This window comes from Engystomops pustulosus, chromosome 1 (assembly GCF_040894005.1).
Source record: "Engystomops pustulosus chromosome 1, aEngPut4.maternal, whole genome shotgun sequence".
Taxonomy (NCBI): domain Eukaryota; kingdom Metazoa; phylum Chordata; class Amphibia; order Anura; family Leptodactylidae; genus Engystomops; species Engystomops pustulosus.
The window spans coordinates 181,221,478-181,234,500 of NC_092411.1; the positions used below are offsets into that span (position 1 = coordinate 181,221,478).

Consider the following 13,023-nt stretch of genomic DNA (forward strand, 5'->3'; position numbering starts at 1 on the left):
CTGATATTCTTTTATTCTGAGCTACTCTGTAGGAAAATGGCTACATTGAGTTAGCTGAAATGGTGCATCCTGCACCTTTGGTGTATAAACCTTCTAACTTCTTTAGAGTGCTGCTTCTTCATCGTGCTGGACTGATTAAATCTGATTCTTTACACCCATATTGTCCTGGAAATCATTGGATACTGTCATAACCCAGTCGTCAGGTCAGTACCTAGAAATTCTTCTTCTCGAGTACGGCTATTGTGGGGGCTTACTTACTTGAATACTGTAATAGTAGTGATGTGTAGGATCTACATAACATTTGCTTGTTGCAAGATGTTCCAACAAAGGTTTTATGGACTATGCAAAAATGTGTAGAGCTAAATTTAGTCCCTATGTTTGAATAAATAACATAACAAATATGGCACACATATAAGCAAAGCCAAAATACTGTCTGAAAACAGGCAATTTCAAGTAAATACCCTGTTTCCCCTAAAATAAGACATCCCCTGAAAATAATACCTAGTACAATTTTGTTCAGGTTTAGAAATATAAGGCCTCCCCTGAAAATAAGACCTAGCGGCAGTCATTGCAGCAGCTCCCCCCACATCATACATTATTATTAGTAAATCTTTTAGATTTTGTAGAAGGTTGTGCCATGGGGAAGAATTCATGGAATTAAATCAATGACTGTTGTGCTGCAAATGTGATACCAGCAGCTACCAGGATAAGAAGGGTCATTTATGGAAAGTGCTATTACTAAACATGAGAGACTGGGGCCAATGATTCCAATAGAAATGGAGTCACAAGAAATACAGCAGGAAATTCAGAGTTTGGAGAGTCAGAAGGGTGTTAGAGAAGTTGATTTTCTGTTCAACGATAGATGTAAATTCTTGTTTATGGAAAAATAAGACATTCCCTGAAAATAAGACCTAGTGCCCTTTTAGGAGCAAAAATTAATATAAGACACTGTCTTATTTTCGGGGAAACAGGGTATAAGCTTTTACTGACAAAAGAATCCAGCCTAGTCTATAAAAGAGGAAGACAACACTTCGTCATTGGATATGCAAATATAAAATGTGTTTTTAGTAGACACAAAAGAGCAATTAATAGATTCATTTGAACAAGCAAAATATAAACTCCGCTAATAACAAAAGTTGTCAGTTATAAGCATCATCTATGGAGATCAGTGGAAAAAAATGTAACAAAGTAACCATATAACAAATGCTATTGTTATGCAAACCAATTCCAATAACTTGTTACTCCCAGATACAACTATTTTATGAAATTATTATAAAACCTCAAAGTGGCAAAAACAAAACAAATACATCCCATCTGTGTTTGGCAGGATCTATTATAACTCCCATTATGAAATTTTCCCTTCTGCTTAGCCTTAAAGGGGTTTTTCAGTATTATGATATTGATGACCTTTTCTCTCAGTGGAGGTCAAACAATTGGAATCAACACAGATAACGGACCCGGAAGAATAATTCCATTTGCTGTGTAATGTTTAAGCAACTGTAGCTAAGCTAGTACACAAAGAACAAAAACATTGTTCTGGTTTAATTCTGAGTGGGGGACATGTATCTTTATTTTGATCTGTTTTTCTCTTGTTTTTGCAGGTTTTTTTTTTATTTTTGGGACATTTTAGGTGCATTTTTGTGACTATGCCAGGATCTTTAGATGCTAGCTGATCAGTGTGTCTAGTGCAGTGTTCCTAAATATATAAAACAAATGTTTTATTTGTTCTGCAACTTTTTGCAGAGCAAATTAGAAACTTTTTAGGTGCAAAACTGAGTACTAAGCTTAGTTCCATACATGCACTTAAAAAGTTGCAAAAAAAAATTCTTAAATTTAGAAACTGCACTGCTAAAGTATCCTGACCTCGGCTAACTTTAAAAAGTTGCAAAGGAAAACAAATGATATATGTGCATAAGTGTTTCTTTTTGGCATAGGATTCAACAGAGTGGGGGTCCAAAAGTCTAACCCCCTACTGATACCACAGGCCATCAGCATCAAGAAACAAGAAACCCCCTTTTATATCTATATCTATATCAGTTGTTCTGATAAATTTAGTCTGTTTTTGAACTTCCACATCAAATGCTTACTCACATAAAATTACTCCATAGAAGTGGGCACGAGCCTTATGGTGTGAAAGTGTACATCCACTACAAGACACTGCAGACAAATGTGTGACATCCCTCACTTGGTTCTAAATGGACATGTTGCCTTAAAAATCAATCAGCAAATCGACCGTGCCTTAACAAAAGAAATACATACATCTGTGAAAACTATGTGTGTGGTCTGTTCAGATAAATGTGAGTTAGTTATACCGCAACAGAACTGGTTAAGATGTGGTTACAGCAAAATTAATAAAATAGAATTTTATATAAGACTTTGAATAAAATCATGCTACCATTGCGATTGGAAATAAAGATTTGCAATAAACAGCAACAATTGCTGGTCCCATAATTTTCAAATTATTTTTTACGATTGGTCTTAACCAACAATTAAATGTTATATCTTATGCTTTCCCACTTTTGGACTTTTGATAATAATCACAAGCAAGCAATAATCATATAATTGAAAAAAAATATCACATTGAAGATACTGTGGATGCAGACTTCAAGTTGAAGCTTAAATACACCCAAAAACACTTTCTATAGATTTTCTATAATTTTGTTGTGTTAAATGTTCATGCTCAGAAACATGTACAATTTCTGTGCAATTGCCACAGTGCAAATTATAAAGCAGGTCCTATTCCAGTGTGGAACCATTTGTGGCGCATCTCCTTGGCATATTCACATGGCTGTGAGTTATGGTGCATGCACTGTACTGTAACCATGCTCAATACAAGTTAATGTAAGAGTGAGCGAGCCGCTGTTTGTTCGTACATTTATGGTCCTGTCCTATAGTTGTTATATCTGTAAGGTTAAGCCCTAATTTAGCTGGTCAACTTTATTGTTCTGCTCCAATCATGAAATGAATTGAACTAAGGGAAGGGTAAAATAACAAAACAATGGTGTCTAAAACACCCCAGTAATGGTAACAGTATGTGTAGGGCTTTCACCGTGCAATTTTTTCTTTTTGCACTTTGTCAGTGATTTGACATGAGATTTGTGATGAACAAAAATATATTTTTTTGCTGTATACGTTTTATTTTTTACAGATAACAATGGGATAATGCAAATACCGATGACTGTCCTACAACAGGATTTAAAAAAAAAAAAACAATTTCTGAGTTTAGCTGTCAGTATACTATATACTGGTAAATCTAGTTCAGGATTCCTACAACATAACCAACAGTTTTCTGTTAAAAAAAAATAAAAAAGAAGAGTAAAATCCAAAAGGTGACTTTCCAATAAAAGCAAAAAAACATAATAATTCTGATGTTATTTAGAAATAATTATTGAAATGCCTGAAGATATTTTTAACTTTCAATAAATGAAAAGTGCTCTGTGTAGATCAAGTCACCTTGAAAGTTTTATTTTCCAATCGAATTTACAGAGCCATTACACATTATATGATTCCTATAAAACAGGTGACTTTTGCTAGGTAAACAAAGAGGCTGCTGAAAAGGTAAAAGTGACATTATCCAAGAGTGAGGAATGTTACCAATAAAATCCAGTAGGTTATTAAGAATTTTATCCTATCCAATTACCTGGCTATTGGGCCCACTGTTATATTTGTTTTTAGTGTGTACAGGTTTTACAGGCTGTCAAACACTTTATGATCTTAAAAAAACAAGTATATATATCCTTTTCTTCATTAGTTTGTAGACAATAGAAAAAAATATTGATTGCAAATATATAACAATAGTTGACATTTTTATTTATGTACACAAGTTACAACTGTAGACATTAATGGGTCAAAAGAGGCAAGAAACATAGGAATAGAGCAGTCATTCATTTCCTAACAAATAATGGTGGTATACAGATGAATATAAGTGTAAAGTTAGGTGAGAGGTAGAACAAGGAACATGGTATAGTGTACAGTGTTTAGGGCTCATGCAAGCCCTGAAAAAAAAAAGTCACAGAGGAGCTATGGAGACCACCTCTGAAGAATCATTCTATTGGAATGGTATAATCCTTAATTTGCCTTGCAGGATACAGACCTGCTTCATCAGTTATACTAGGATTGAGTGTGGTCTCAATGTTTAGGTGTAATTGAGTATCTTACAAGATTGTCACTTTGTTCACCCAGGTAATATAGGTATGAAAAGAACAACATAACGTTCCAGCAGGCTAACAACCCAAATCATTTAGAGATGGTTCAATGAAATTGACGTTCAGTTGTTGGATTGCATTGAAGTTTGGGGACTGGCAGCCAATCCAACATTTGTTGGTAGAGTATAAGAAATAAAACTGTATTCATACCAAGTGAATTGATCATTGTGAACATGTAGAAGAGACTGAAATCAGATGTTGGTTAAGAGTATGCCCAGAAGGATTCAGGCAAAGGTGGATTAACAAAATAGAAATTTAAATTTAGATTTTTAGGAGCAAAACACTTGTTTATGTAGGAGATAGCCGAGATGATGGTCTACAAAACGATCATAGTCTCATGTTCAGAGCTGTAATGGAAAGTGGGATGTGAGAGGGAGTTTATCAAGCACTATTAACCCCACCAACAAGCTTACACCAGATATACCTAGAGGCTTCAGCTGCATGTCAATAATTCTACAGCAGGCCCTGTCTGGTCATCAGCACAGACTAGTGCAGCTCCAACACAGCCCACTTCACGCCTACTTGATGAGGTGGTGAAATAGGGAAAAGTCGCAATTCCAGGCCTGACCGAAGTTCAAAACATTGTCACCCTTTTCAATGTAATATATGTATGTTAATGTAAAATATCTGAAATTTTTTACAACATAGATGAAAGCCAACATTACTGATCTGCAAGCATAGTGAAAACTAACTTTTACCTAGTCTCTATACAGAACTGTTGATATATATCTCCATGTAAAAATTGCACAAACCCATAAAATGTCCCTTTTTAGGTTTTTAAAAGTGAAAATACAAGGGTTAGGATGACTTACTTTTTGTAACATATTTCCTATTAGGGTTGAACACAAATATTTTAAAAAATGTACAAAAATGTGAAAGAAAATTACCAACATGAATAGAAACTATTAAATTTTCACAAAATCAGTCCCCAATATCAGTTTGATGGCTTACCAAGTGAACCCTGTAGCCTTAGGAGGGGGGGTGTCCAGGAGATGTGAAACACATAACTGTATTATGTGTTTATCCAAAAGACATGAGACTTTTAGGTTTCACATGTCTTTTAGGTAAATCAACAACAATTTTCTCTATTAATGTCCTGTCTATAAAGAAATAGTGGGACATGGATCGTCACACATTGGCAGATGGATGGAAGTTCTGCAGGTACTCCATAGTAGTAAGATTACTTTGTATATCCCTTCCTTCTAGATTTTCACTTTAACAAATAAGCGAGAATACCAAAAGAAAAGATCATCCTTAGATGACACCGACGGAAATACACACATTGTACTATAGTGTGATCTTTCTTCAATCAATTGAAGATGGTCAACAGTTTCCAAGACGACAATGATACTTTAATTATGACACGCAAGTTACAAAATACAGTATGTAATAGCCATAACCATCTTCAATATTGCCTCAATTTTCAGCAGAGAAATCGTACTAATATATTCCAACCATAAAGCTTCAACAAACCAAGACAATAAAGAAAACCACATGGAAGTACATCAACAACACAATTCAGATGTAAGCTATTTTACTGAATGGAAGTTTAAGAATCAATGTACATACTACATTTCATATGAATAGCTCTTAGAACAAGCCCAGACTCAGAAGTCTTACCCACCTGCAGAGGACAATGGTCACACAATCTTGCAGTATACCACGTTCTGCAAAAATTTGCAACCACGGATGGGCAGGCTTCAGATATGGCTGGAGCAGAGGCCGATGCTAGACACCTCCAGAGCAGAGGCCGATGCTAGACACCTCCAGAGCAGAGGCCGATGCTAGACACCTCCAGAGCAGAGGCCGATGCTAGACACCTCCAGAGCAGAGGCCGATGCTAGACACCTCCAGAGCAGAGGCCGATGCTAGACACCTCCAGAGCAGAGGCCGATGCTAGACACCTCCAGAGCAGAGGCCGATGCTAGACACCTCCAGAGCAGAGGCCGATGCTAGACACCTCCAGAGCAGAGGCCGATGCTAGACACCTCCAGAGCAGAGGCCGATGCTAGACACCTCCAGAGCAGAGGCCGATGCTAGACACCTCCAGAGCAGAGGCCGATGCTAGACACCTCCAGAGCAGAGGCCGATGCTAGACACCTCCAGAGCAGAGGCCGATGCTAGACACCTCCAGAGCAGAGGCCGATGCTAGACACCTCCAGAGCAGAGGCCGATGCTAGACACCTCCAGAGCAGAGGCCGATGCTAGACACCTCCAGAGCAGAGGCCGATGCTAGACACCTCCAGAGCAGAGGCCGATGCTAGACACCTCCAGAGCAGAGGCCGATGCTAGACACCTCCAGAGCAGAGGCCGATGCTAGACACCTCCAGAGCAGAGGCCGATGCTAGACACCTCCAGAGCAGAGGCCGATGCTAGACACCTCCAGAGCAGAGGCCGATGCTAGACACCTCCAGAGCAGAGGCCGATGCTAGACACCTCCAGAGCAGAGGCTGATGCTAGACACCTCCAGAGCAGAGGCTGATGCTAGACACCTCCAGAGCAGAGGCTGATGCTAGACACCTCCAGAGCAGAGGCTGATGCTAGACACCTCCAGAGCAGAGGCTGATGCTAGACACCTCCAGAGCAGAGGCTGATGCTAGACACCTCCAGAGCAGAGGCTGATGCTAGACACCTCCAGAGCAGAGGCTGATGCTAGACACCTCCAGAGCAGATCCATTTTTTTTGCCTGCACTGGAGGTCTCCTGTATTGTAGTTCGCACTGGGTATTCCCACCAGAGATGAGCAGACCCAATGTTCACATTCAGGTTCAGGGATTGGCCGCACATCCTGGACATATTGCTGGGTTGGCGGCCAAACAGCCAATCTGGCAAATTTGACGCCCCTAGAAACTAGCCAGAACCTGAAACCCCCACTTTTATCTAGAGGAGACCCCTATCGGAGAGGGAGGTGTGGGGGTGTTTGCATAATTAGTAACCTGGAACGCTGGACATCTTGTCCCCACACTCCGGCCTGTTAATTATACCTTTTTTTTTTCTAAGTGATCCCGGCATGTGAAGACTAGTGGAGGACAGCGCCAGAATCAAAAGCAAGAGGGGCAGAGGTGAGTATTTCTAGGTTTTTTTTGTTTTTCAAATGGTTGATTTCCTTTAAAATCATACTATATAAGAACTATCAAGAACACACATGATATCCAGATAATAAAGAGCACAATGACTGGCACCAACGACTCCACAAACGGAAAACACAGTCCAAGTCCTGCAAGTGTGGCTGCACGTGTGAACTGATGCGACACAAGTCCCCCTGTGGGGTGCACGTAGAGCTTGATAGAAATCCACAATCCAATGAAAGGAAGAAGAAAACGGCACTCACTTAGCAAATATTTGCTAAGTGCTAACCTTATTTTCAATAATACTCTTTATGGCATCTTAGCAACCACCAAATACAATTTGGTCACAATTGGGCCTAGTTATAAGCTAAATTATATAATGAACAAATAATTGGTCTTCACAACTGGCCCTCTAGACAGTGGCAGCAAACGGTCTTTGGTTAGATCTCTTCTAACATTAAACTCCCCTAATATCAACCTAAGACCCCGGCTGCAAAATATAAACCCATAGAGTGATTGAAGTAATACTCAAAAAAAAGTTCACAGAACTTGGAAAACCAGGGTTGAAACAGAAAAATCTAAATAAGCATGCAGAAGCAAATTCAGAAAACATGGAGCCATATCTTATTTTAAGATATCCTATGGTTGCCATGTTCATCCTGTATAACAATTATGCATCGCTGGCTCAGCCTGCATGTTACCTGTTCAGACAGATGTTTGCCAGGAACTGCATGAGCACACCAGGTAGATTGCCAAATTTCTACCTGCTGTTAAAACAACAAGAATAGAACATATAGTACTAACAGTAAAATAATATGTCAAGATATTCAGAAAAACATCTTAAAAATGGGTATTATTGGCATAGCTGGCAAAAGACAAAACACTTTTCAGAATAAGAAAAGTTTACTCTCTCATAAAAGTTCAATACCTTGACCTAACACTAAGTAAAGAATCTATAGACAGAGCTAGGAAGCAAATCCAATATAATATAAATACCAATATAAAAGCAAGGATAAATGCTCATAATGTGGATCAAGCATGCAATGTTAGGAAATATATTATACAATAATTACAAAAGTAAAAGAAAAAAAAAAACTATTACTGTCAATTAAAATGGTTTAATGTATGTGGGGTTATGTGGCCCAAAACAATATTCTTCTGCACCAGATTCATCAATGCGTCTGATGCTGGATGATAACACTGTTGAGTTGTACTCTGAACCTCCTATTATTTTGTCTAATTTACTGCAACAAATGTTAGTGCAAGGACTTTTTGTGGAGACACAACACCTCCTTTGTTGTACTAGTCAGAACAGTAGGGCATTATGAAGACGTATGAGGCATGACACATATTGCAAGTAAGAATTAGGCCTTGTAACCTTTTTAAAAAATTTTTTAGAAATAATAACACATGGAAGGTGTAGGGCCACATTCGCACGATCATCGTAGAGACATATCTTGCGGACGGATATATGTCCCTATAGATGGCTATGGCGACCCGGTGGTGGCAAGGTGCCACACATGTGTCCACTGTTCCATACTGTAGACAGGAAAAAGAAAAAGCATGCTTTATCTTTCCCAGTGTTTTCCTATGAGAGGAGAGGGCTCCTCTCTAGCGCGCAGACATGTGCTCACCTAGGCTATGGCTGGGTGAGCACACTTTCATGTGAATGTATCCCGAGGGTGGATTCACACTAAAGTGTAAGTGGCGTGTCCTTTACGCATTCGTTGAGTTTTGCCTCAGTTTTGCTTTTGTTTAGTTTCTGCATCCGCAAAAAAAACGAAAGGTTTAAGATTGCTTTTTAGCCTCAGCAGTTAAAAAAACTGACCGGTCATTTTATTTTGTGGACCCATACACTTCTGCCATGAATCACATAAGTATAAAAAAAAAAAAAAAGACAGGCTTCTAAATTATTTCTGTGGACAACGGATCCTTGAAAAAAGCCACTGTGAAAGAACCCATTGATAACTATAGCGCAGTAAAGCATTTATGAAAATCACTGTACCACGGATGTGGCAAATAGCACAGACCAGAAGCCCTTCCGTGCACAGAGATAATGTGAGATAAATGAATGGGCCACTCTAATTCAATGAATTGGCACCAGTCCTAATGGGTTGATAAAGCAACAAAAGAGCTAACATAAATCCAGGTGAAAAATTTATAAAGGAAGTGAAAAAGTCTCCTTCTTCAGATCTACTCTAGCATGTCTTCTGCACATAGAAATCTAAAAACTGTACATTAAAAGTCAGGACATGTTTTATGGTCCCAGACATATACAAGCGGTCCCCTACTTAAGAACACTCGACTTACATACGACCCCTAGTTACAAACGGACCTCTGGATATTGGTAATTTATTGTACTTTAGTCCTAGGCTACAATGATCAGCTCTAACAGTTATCAAAGGTGTCTGTAATGAAGCTTTATTGTTAATCCTGATTCTTATGACAAGCCAACATTTTTAAAATCCAATTGTCACAGAGACCAAAAAAGTTCTGGCTGGGATTACAATGATAAAATATACAGTTCCGACTTACATACAAATTCAACTTACTGCCTGTACTGCTAAGTGAATGCAAACAAAACAGATCAGCAATTTAATATTCAGGCAACAACATCAGTTCACAACATTTTCTTTTAAATATATGAATATATACATACACATACATATTGTATATCAGATGCACCGTACAATATCACATTTCTGTTATATAATATACACATTTCACACAAGAGGTATTGCTCACTTAAGGCAAAGATAAATTGTGGCCATTAAACTGAATGTACTCCCTGTGCCCTCTTATCTTTTTCTTATATGCCTGCAGATTAAAGAATAAAACTTAAAATAAATTCAACAAAAAAAGTTCTGTGTGATAACAGAAAGGATTATATTTACTGCTTTGGTAAAACCGCTTACGAAATACACCAATGTTCACTTCTCTGGGAATTTCCTGTGTTTTTAAGCAATTCACACCTAACCCTAGAAAAGTACCGTGATAAACTGGGCCGTGATTACCCTAGTGAAGAATAAGCAGACATACAATGTGAAAGGCCATGATGTGTGGAAAAAGTTGATAATCGATTATATCTTGCCAGGTTAAAAATTTTTTTTATAAATTTAAGACCCTATGCAACTGCTATGCCATTTTCCAATTATAAAACGTATGGTCTGTGCCCTCCCAACTTCTTATAGGAATCTTCTATGGCAGTGGTGGCGAACCAATGGCACGGGTGCCAGAGCTGGCACTCAGAGCCCTCTCTGTGGGCACTCAGGCAATCACCTAAGGACAGAGTTCACCAAACAGGACAAAATCCACAGATTCTTCGTTCCTCCCAGGCAAATTAAGAAATGCTCCCATCAGCGCTATTTTAAAGCAACACTTCATTGACTGTGCGGAAACTGCAGGAAAAATGAGAAGGTTTTGACAGAAAAACCTTGAAGGTCCTCCTGCTGGACTGACAATTCTTCCTGTACAGAGAGACCCTGGATAGAAGCTACAATGAGGGCTGAATTTGCCCTCTTTCTTTCAACTGTATTGGTGGCTTCAGGGGGCTGATACGATTGAAAGATGTTGAAGAACTGGTAGCAATAAGTTGCCGCCAGAATGGCATGTTGGCACTTCATGGTAAATAAGTGGATTTCGGTTGTCGTTTGGGCACTCGGTCTCCAAAAGGTTCGCCATCACTGTTCTATGGCTTTAAATCCTCACCCATTTTAATGACCCTTACATACTCCTTGCTGTCCAGATATGGAGTACCATAGCTTTTCAACACGGTTTCATGATATTTTACCACACAACTAGATATATTAGTCTCTAGGAGGCATTTATGATGGCTTGAGCACCAGTTTTCTGGCGCATGCCAGGAATTGTGACACTTCCCCCATCTCTACGCTGTGTATAAAGTGCAGAGGTCTTCACAATAAGCAGATTTCCACAGCTGATCCTCCTGGCTATTGAAAGGTATTGCTAAGGAATGGTTTGAGCAACCCCAAACTTTAAATCTCAATTGTTTAATTACCCTGAACATGTTCCATGGAAATGGATGCGTGTGCTGGTCAGACCCCACAGAACAAGCACAATGCATTGGATGGGAGGCCTTGCATAGTACAGAAATCTGATGCAAGGACTCCTGGTCTGCTAGCCGAACAGAATCGGCAGTGTAAAATTTATGTATGATGCAAGAACTTCTATGCAGCACACTGTGCTTGGTCTGTGGAATCTGAGCAGAATAACAATACAATACCATGGACTGAACATGTGCAGATGTCTTATATTGTTACACAGCACAAAATAAATAGGCGTCCCTGGTCAACTTCAAAATTGGGTTCCCGGCCAGACAGGCAGATCCATGTCTATGCAATCTCCCCACAGGGAAACTAATTACGTGTCGGTCTTGCCATCTGCTGGGAACCCGAAGACCTGCTTAGGGGAGAAGAGGACGCCATAGGACTGCACCAGTCGGCGAGTACTAACTTTATTTTTTTATATAATCGAGTAAAAGCTGAGTGGGGCTTTATCAGTACAAAAATTGTGCTGAAAAAGTCATCTTATTCTTGAGTATATACAGTATATTTTATTTAATTAAAAATCAATTCGTCCATAGCAATGCGCAAGGGACACCTCCAATGTTTAGACTGATAACATTCAGCCTGTCCTGGCTATTGATCCTTCAAGCTTTTTTTTTTGGAGAGGTTTCATTTGTACAATGTGCATGCAGCTCATTCATCTGTATCATTATATATTACATGCACTGAAAATCAAACACCACTTACCATGGGTTACAGAATTTGGCTTTCATAATAAGGACTTTAATATTTAGGACTGGGCTCTTCTTTGTTCTTTTTCATTAGAATAGATTGGATTCCATGTTAATCTGAAAATACAGGACAATGGTTATTTTAAATTTTATATTTCTTTATATTTTGGTCTGTAATATCCACAGCTATCAACATTTTAATCCATTTACTATAGTACATTATCCCGGTCAGCCACTTTAGTCACAATAGCCAAGTCTGGGAAGTTCGGCAATTAATTCTAAAGGTTTCATCTTCTGGCTGTGTTAGATTAGCATCACTAGTGCCAAAATGAGTGATGAAAGTATTTATTGGGAAAGCTCTGCAGACACCACAAATTAAAGCGGTGTTGTAGGCCACTACACTACAGAAAGTGATCATAATTATTGACAAATTAAAACTTTTGTATGCTCAGACAAATGTGTGTCTTACCCAAGCAGGACATTATAAGGCTGAATGATTTCAACAGCAGAATTTCTGCTAATGGTGGTGAAGAGCGATGAAATGCTTTAAGATGCATCACAAACAACTGAATTAAAGAAAACAATATATTGAAACAGCTTGCTTGCCCAAAGTCACGAAGCATACACTGCAGAGGAGTCTTCAGAAATATTCTGCGAATTTTAAGGGGAGACTGCAGTTCCAGCACCAGCATGCTAAGCAGTTTTAACCCCGAAACAATAAAAGAAAAAATATTGTGCATGATATAATTTGGTAAGGTTCTTCCCACACTGGTGTCATTGTATTAGTGCTTTTCATGATCCATTAAAGGAAATCTACTATTGGTCTCAAGCATGATAAAGCAAGAACACTCATATATCCAGGCACCATGACTATGATAATGTTCTTATATGTGTTATCCATGGTCTCCATCTAAAAGCAACTTTTTAAATTATGCTAATGAGTCTGAAAGGCTACTGGGGCAGTTTCCAGAGCTCCTCCATGCTGCAGATTCATA

At 38.7% G+C, this 13,023-nt stretch overlaps 1 protein-coding gene across 4 annotated transcripts in view; it reads right to left on the reverse strand.

Moving 5' to 3' along the window:
• CSGALNACT1 (chondroitin sulfate N-acetylgalactosaminyltransferase 1) overlaps positions 1-13,023 on the reverse strand; it is a 216,997-nt gene that overhangs the window by 151,671 nt on the left and 52,303 nt on the right. For 3 of the 4 annotated variants that reach the window (XM_072114274.1, XM_072114260.1, XM_072114266.1), the window contains exon 2: positions 12,045-12,145. The exons of the other annotated variant lie outside the window; for it this stretch is intronic. The gene's annotated coding sequence lies outside the window, so the exon portion shown is untranslated. The remainder of the gene's footprint in view (positions 1-12,044; positions 12,146-13,023) is intronic. 4 annotated transcript variants of the gene reach the window in all.